Raw genomic sequence first — 7,521 nt, forward strand, 5'->3', positions numbered from 1 at the left:
TGTTGTGCCTTAACCTAACCTATGTTGTGCCTTAACCTAACCTATGTTGTGCCTTAACCTAACCTATGTTGTGCCTTAACCTAACCTATGTTGTGCCTTAACCTAACCTATGTTGTGCCTTAACCTAACCTATGTTGTGCCTTAACCTAACCCATGTTGTGCCTTAACCTAACCCATGTTGTGCCTTAACCTAACCCATGTTGTGCCTTAACCTAACCCATGTTGTGCCTTAACCTAACCCATGTTGTGCCTTAACCTAACCCATGTTGTGCCTTAACCTAACCCATGTTGTGCCTTAACCTAACCCATGTTGTGCCTTAACCTAACCCATGTTGTGCCTTAACCTAACCCATGTTGTGCCTTAACCTAACCCATGTTGTGCCTTAACCTAACCCATGTTGTGCCTTAACCTAACCCATGTTGTGCCTTAACCTAACCCATGTTGTGCCTTAACCTAACCCATGTTGTGCCTTAACCTAACCCATGTTGTGCCTTAACCTAACCCATGTTGTGCCTTAACCTAACCCATGTTGTGCCTTAACCTAACCCATGTTGTGCCTTAACCTAACCCATGTTGTGCCTTAACCTAACCCATGTTGTGCCTTAACCTAACCCATGTTGTGCCTTAACCTAACCCATGTTGTGCCTTAACCTAACCCATGTTGTGCCTTAACCTAACCCATGTTGTGCCTTAACCTAACCCATGTTGTGCCTTAACCTAACCCATGTTGTGCCTTAACCTAACCCATGTTGTGCCTTAACCTAACCCATGTTGTGCCTTAACCTAACCCATGTTGTGCCTTAACCTAACCCATGTTGTGCCTTAACCTAACCCATGTTGTGCCTTAACCTAACCCATGTTGTGCCTTAACCTAACCCATGTTGTGCCTTAACCTAACCCATGTTGTGCCTTAACCTAACCCATGTTGTGCCTTAACCTAACCCATGTTGTGCCTTAACCTAACCCATGTTGTGCCTTAACCTAACCCATGTTGTGCCTTAACCTAACCCATGTTGTGCCTTAACCTAACCCATGTCGTGCCTTAACCTAACCCACGTCGTGCCTTAACCTAACCCACGTTGTCGCCTAACGTAACCCACGTTGTCGCCTAAACCTGCTCTGTAATTGTTATACGACTCGTTCAATTAGTGTAGTGTTGCCCACCCGCAACCCTCGCAATATAGTTCGCTACTCGCACTCCCCGCTCCCCTGTGTATCGCTTCATGTTAAACACCTTGCAAGTCTTGCTCACTTTCCACATGCTCCTGCTGTACACTGTAATGTGGATGGCAGCAGGACGTACATGCCGCCCCTCCCCACGTCCCCACCTTGCCCCCTGCCTTCGCAAGCTGGTTGGTGAGAACTTTGCATGTTCAATGCCCTCCGCATGCGACGTACTCAGGCTACGTTGTGGTGCGGCCTGTGTCAACTGTCCGCTAATGTCGTACGCGTAAACCACAATCTGTACTGCACATTCGTCCTTATGTACTGAATGATACATCGTGGCACATGTGTGACCGTACAACGACTGCGCCCAAAAACGGCGGACCATACAGTGCAAATATTGTGCACGCAGCTACGTGTCGTCTCCCTATGAGAGCTGGATTGCAGTGTGGTACGCCATAGAGACGTGTGGGAGGAACGGACGCCGTGGATGGCGATCAGCATGAGCTGTCTGTTGATGTATTCGGACCTAGTCGTCTCTCCTCACACACCGTGATGGCATGGTGCACCGCGTTCCATATCTGCGACATGCTACAGAGGCCGGTTGACAGTCGTTCGAGCAATGGACATCGCATACGTACGGGGGCCACCTTCCACGTATTGTCTAGGCGTGCACATTTTGTTGCGTGTATGTGGGCAGACGTAGTGTGGCGTGACACCTGACACAGGCATGCAATAATCGTGGAAGTTGCAAATGGCGATGGACGCCTGCGTTTTCTGGTGAAGTTACGCAAATGAACAAATGGTAACCTGTTGTGGTGCGGTTGTTCTCGCTAGGGGTGAATCGGTGATGGCGACGATAGGTTGAGGTACTAACCGGTTGTTCCAGCGATACCCACCATGCCGACGAAACTGAACGGCATCTGGGTGTGAAGCGATACGCGGCGGTGGCTGGGTGGGACCGTCCCCGGCCGGTGAGGGGGCGCCTCCCGGCGTGCTGGCCGCGCGGTGCGTGGGCGCACGCGCTACAGCCGGCTGGTGGGGGCGGCCAGTGGCAGGCGCGCCGGCCGACGGACGCGGCAGGCGTCGCAGCTGCGCGCCGGCGCACCCTGCGCGCGGCGCCGTGCGGCCAAAGTAGGTCCTCGCGGGCCCGGTGCGAAGCGCGGTGGACATCTTCAGTGTGCTGGTCCGATTGAGGACTGTGTGCGTTGAGGATGCGCTGCCGCCCGGCGCTCGGCGCCGCGACGCCGTCTGCTGCTCGGTCGCCCCAGCGGTTCTCGCTGGTGGTTTGTATCGCAGCTGTGCGGATGTGTTGGCGCGTGCGCTGTGCTGGGAGAGTTCGCTTCGGCACCCAAGTGGGGCTTTTGTCCTTCTGTGGCGCTGGCGTTGGAGCTGCCGGTCACCGTAGGTGGCGCGTGTTGTCTCCCGCCGGCAATGCCACGACAGCACGCTCCCGGGCCTCTGTCGGCAGCGGCAAGCTCAGTTGGGAGCACGGGTGGTCGCACCGAAAGCGTCTACTCGCCTAACTCCGGGCGATTGCGCCTCTCTCGAACCCGACCAAGTACTTGGGACGGCGCTGCGCGCCGCCGGGACCTGAGAGGGTTTCGAGGTGTATTGTGCAGGGGAGCTCAGCCTCCTCCTGTTTGCAGAATGATTGAGCGGACGCTTGCGTGTTCGCGCGGGCCCCCGGGACACACTCCCGGGCGGCCGGCTGCTCAGCTCTAGTTGACGCAGCTCCCTGGTTGATCCTGCCAGTAGTCATATGCTTGTCTCAAAGATTAAGCCATGCATGTCTCAGTACAAGCCGCATTAAGGTGAAACCGCGAATGGCTCATTAAATCAGTTATGGTTCCTTAGATCGTACCCACGTTACTTGGATAACTGTGGTAATTCTAGAGCTAATACATGCAAACAGAGTCCCGACCAGAGATGGAAGGGACGCTTTTATTAGATCAAAACCAATCGGTCGGCTCGTCCGGTCCGTTTGCCTTGGTGACTCTGAATAACTTTGGGCTGATCGCACGGTCCTCGTACCGGCGACGCATCTTTCAAATGTCTGCCTTATCAACTGTCGATGGTAGGTTCTGCGCCTACCATGGTTGTAACGGGTAACGGGGAATCAGGGTTCGATTCCGGAGAGGGAGCCTGAGAAACGGCTACCACATCCAAGGAAGGCAGCAGGCGCGCAAATTACCCACTCCCGGCACGGGGAGGTAGTGACGAAAAATAACGATACGGGACTCATCCGAGGCCCCGTAATCGGAATGAGTACACTTTAAATCCTTTAACGAGTATCTATTGGAGGGCAAGTCTGGTGCAGCAGCCGCGGTAATTCCAGCTCCAATAGCGTATATTAAAGTTGTTGCGGTTAAAAAGCTCGTAGTTGGATTTGTGTCCCACGCTGTTGGTTCACCGCCCGTCGGTGTTTAACTGGCATGTATCGTGGGACGTCCTGCCGGTGGGGCGAGCCGAAGGCGTGCGACCGCCCCGTGCGTGCTCGTGCGTCCCGAGGCGGACCCCGTTGAAATCCTACCAGGGTGCTCTTTATTGAGTGTCTCGGTGGGCCGGCACGTTTACTTTGAACAAATTAGAGTGCTTAAAGCAGGCAAGCCCGCCTGAATACTGTGTGCATGGAATAATGGAATAGGACCTCGGTTCTATTTTGTTGGTTTTCGGAACCCGAGGTAATGATTAATAGGGACAGGCGGGGGCATTCGTATTGCGACGTTAGAGGTGAAATTCTTGGATCGTCGCAAGACGAACAGAAGCGAAAGCATTTGCCAAGTATGTTTTCATTAATCAAGAACGAAAGTTAGAGGTTCGAAGGCGATCAGATACCGCCCTAGTACCGCCCTAGTTCTAACCATAAACGATGCCAGCCAGCGATCCGCCGCAGTTCCTCCGATGACTCGGCGGGCAGCCTCCGGGAAACCAAAGCTTTTGGGTTCCGGGGGAAGTATGGTTGCAAAGCTGAAACTTAAAGGAATTGACGGAAGGGCACCACCAGGAGTGGAGCCTGCGGCTTAATTTGACTCAACACGGGAAACTCACCAGGCCCGGACACCGGAAGGATTGACAGATTGATAGCTCTTTCTTGATTCGGTGGGTGGTGGTGCATGGCCGTTCTTAGTTGGTGGAGCGATTTGTCTGGTTAATTCCGATAACGAACGAGACTCTAGCCTGCTAACTAGTCGCGTGACATCCTTCGTGCTGTCAGCGATTACTTTTCTTCTTAGAGGGACAGGCGGCTTCTAGCCGCACGAGATTGAGCAATAACAGGTCTGTGATGCCCTTAGATGTTCTGGGCCGCACGCGCGCTACACTGAAGGAATCAGCGTGTCTTCCTAGGCCGAAAGGTCGGGGTAACCCGCTGAACCTCCTTCGTGCTAGGGATTGGGGCTTGCAATTGTTCCCCATGAACGAGGAATTCCCAGTAAGCGCGAGTCATAAGCTCGCGTTGATTACGTCCCTGCCCTTTGTACACACCGCCCGTCGCTACTACCGATTGAATGATTTAAGTGAGGTCTTCGGACTGGTACGCCGGCATTGACTCTGTCGTTGCCGATGCTACCGGAAAGATGACCAAACTTGATCATTTAGAGGAAGTAAAAGTCGTAACAAGGTTTCCGTAGGTGAACCTGCGGAAGGATCATTACCGACTAGACTGCATGTCTTTCGATGTGCGTGTCGTGTCGCGCCAACACGCTACCTGTACGGCTCGCCGTAGCCGTGCGCGCGTGCGGAACCACGCGTGCCTCTCAAAACTAGCGGCAATGTTGTGTGGTACGAGCGCTGAAGCGCTGGAGCGGCTGGCCTGCGGCACCTGGCGCCTGGCGCCGGTTTTGAATGACTTTCGCCCGAGTGCCTGTCCGCTCCGGTGTGGAGCCGTACGACGCCCGTCGGCCGTGAGGCCGTTGGACACAGAACGCTGGAACAGGGGCCGCCACACGCCTCACTCCCGCCTATGCGACCGTCTCGAAAGAGACGGCGGGAAACTGAGAAAAGATCACCCAGGACGGTGGATCACTCGGCTCGTGGGTCGATGAAGAACGCAGCAAATTGCGCGTCGACATGTGAACTGCAGGACACATGAACATCGACGTTTCGAACGCACATTGCGGTCCATGGATTCCGTTCCCGGGCCACGTCTGGCTGAGGGTCGGCTACGTATACTGAAGCGCGCGGCGTTTGCCCCCGCTTCGCAGACCTGGGAGTGTCGCGGCCGCCTGTGGGGCCGGCCGCGTCTCCTCAAACGTGCGATGCGCGCCCGTCGCCTGGCGGTTCGCATACCGGTACTTTCTCGGTAGCGTGCACAGCCGGCTGGCGGTGTGGCGTGCGACACCTCGTACAACGACCTCAGAGCAGGCGAGACTACCCGCTGAATTTAAGCATATTACTAAGCGGAGGAAAAGAAACTAACAAGGATTCCCCCAGTAGCGGCGAGCGAACAGGGAAGAGTCCAGCACCGAACCCCGCAGGCTGCCGCCTGTCGTGGCATGTGGTGTTTGGGAGGGTCCACTACCCCGACGCCTCGCGCCGAGCCCAAGTCCAACTTGAATGAGGCCACGGCCCGTAGAGGGTGCCAGGCCCGTAGCGGCCGGTGCGAGCGTCGGCGGGACCTCTCCTTCGAGTCGGGTTGCTTGAGAGTGCAGCTCCAAGTGGGTGGTAAACTCCATCTGAGACTAAATATGACCACGAGACCGATAGCGAACAAGTACCGTGAGGGAAAGTTGAAAAGAACTTTGAAGAGAGAGTTCAAAAGTACGTGAAACCGTTCTGGGGTAAACGTGAGAAGTCCGAAAGGTCGAACGGGTGAGATTCACGCCCATCCGGCCACTGGCCTCCGCCCTCGGCAGATGGGGCCGGCCGCCCGCGCGGAGCAATCTGCGGCGGGGTCGTGTCCGGTTGCCTTTCCACTCGCCGCGGTGGGGGCCGTTCCGGTGTGCGGTGGGCCGCACTTCTCCCCTAGTAGGGACGTCGCGACCCGCTGGGTGCCGGCTACGGCCCGGGTGCGCAGCCTGTCCTTCCGCGGGCCTCGGTTCGCGTCTGTTGGGCAGAGCCCCGGTGTCCTGGCTGGCTGCCCGGCGGTATATCTGGAGGAGTCGATTCGCCCCTTTGGGCGCTCGGGCTCCCGGCAAGCGCGCGCGGTTCTTCCCGGATGACGGACCTACCTGGCCCGGCCCCGGACCCGCGCCGCTGTTGGCTCGGGATGCTCTCGGGCGGAATAATCGCTCCCGTCAGCGGCGCTTCAGCTTTGGACAATTTCACGACCCGTCTTGAAACACGGACCAAGGAGTCTAACATGTGCGCGAGTCATTGGGCTGTACGAAACCTAAAGGCGTAATGAAAGTGAAGGTCTCGCCTTGCGCGGGCCGAGGGAGGATGGGGCTTCCCCCGCCCTTCAACGGGGCGGCGGCCTCCGCACTCCCGGGGCGTCTCGTCCTCATTGCGAGGTGAGGCGCACCTAGAGCGTACACGTTGGGACCCGAAAGATGGTGAACTATGCCTGGCCAGGACGAAGTCAGGGGAAACCCTGATGGAGGTCCGTAGCGATTCTGACGTGCAAATCGATCGTCGGAGCTGGGTATAGGGGCGAAAGACTAATCGAACCATCTAGTAGCTGGTTCCCTCCGAAGTTTCCCTCAGGATAGCTGGTGCTCGTACGAGTCTCATCCGGTAAAGCGAATGATTAGAGGCCTTGGGGCCGAAACGACCTCAACCTATTCTCAAACTTTAAATGGGTGAGATCTCCGCTTGCTTGATATGCTGAAGCCGCGAGCAAACGACTCGGATCGGAGTGCCAAGTGGGGCCACTTTTGGTAAGCAGAACTGGCGCTGTGGATGAACCAAACGCCGAGTTAAGGCGCCCGAATCGACGCTCATGGAAACCATGAAAGGCGTTGGTTGCTTAAGACAGCAGGACGGTGGCCATGGAAGTCGGAATCCGCTAAGGAGTGTGTAACAACTCACCTGCCGAAGCAACTAGCCCTGAAAATGGATGGCGCTGAAGCGTCGTGCCTATACTCGGCCGTCAGTCTGGCAGTCATGGCCGGTCCTTGCGGCCGGCCGCGAAGCCCTGACGAGTAGGAGGGTCGCGGCGGTGGGCGCAGAAGGGTCTGGGCGTGAGCCTGCCTGGAGCCGCCGTCGGTGCAGATCTTGGTGGTAGTAGCAAATACTCCAGCGAGGCCCTGGAGGGCTGACGCGGAGAAGGGTTTCGTGTGAACAGCCGTTGCACACGAGTCAGTCGATCCTAAGCCCTAGGAGAAATCCGATGTTGATGGGGGGCCGTCATAGCATGATGCGCTTTGTGCTGGCCCCCGTTGGGCGAAAGGGAATCCGGTTCCTATTCCGGAAAC

General features: G+C 56.5%; 2 non-coding genes across 2 annotated transcripts; both read left to right on the forward strand.

Moving 5' to 3' along the window:
* The first annotated feature begins 2,900 nt into the window (after window positions 1-2,900).
* On the forward strand, window positions 2,901-4,820 carry LOC124729136. Its single transcript, XR_007007560.1, has one exon. It is a non-coding gene; the product is annotated as a small subunit ribosomal RNA (ribosomal RNA).
* A 352-nt stretch (window positions 4,821-5,172) lies between these two features.
* LOC124729123 lies at window positions 5,173-5,327 on the forward strand. The gene has a single exon (XR_007007548.1). It is a non-coding gene; the product is annotated as a 5.8S ribosomal RNA (ribosomal RNA).
* Window positions 5,328-7,521: the final 2,194 nt, after the last annotated feature.

The sequence above is a fragment of the Schistocerca piceifrons genome, unplaced genomic scaffold (assembly GCF_021461385.2).
Source record: "Schistocerca piceifrons isolate TAMUIC-IGC-003096 unplaced genomic scaffold, iqSchPice1.1 HiC_scaffold_1193, whole genome shotgun sequence".
Classification (NCBI taxonomy): Eukaryota; Metazoa; Arthropoda; class Insecta; order Orthoptera; family Acrididae; genus Schistocerca; species Schistocerca piceifrons.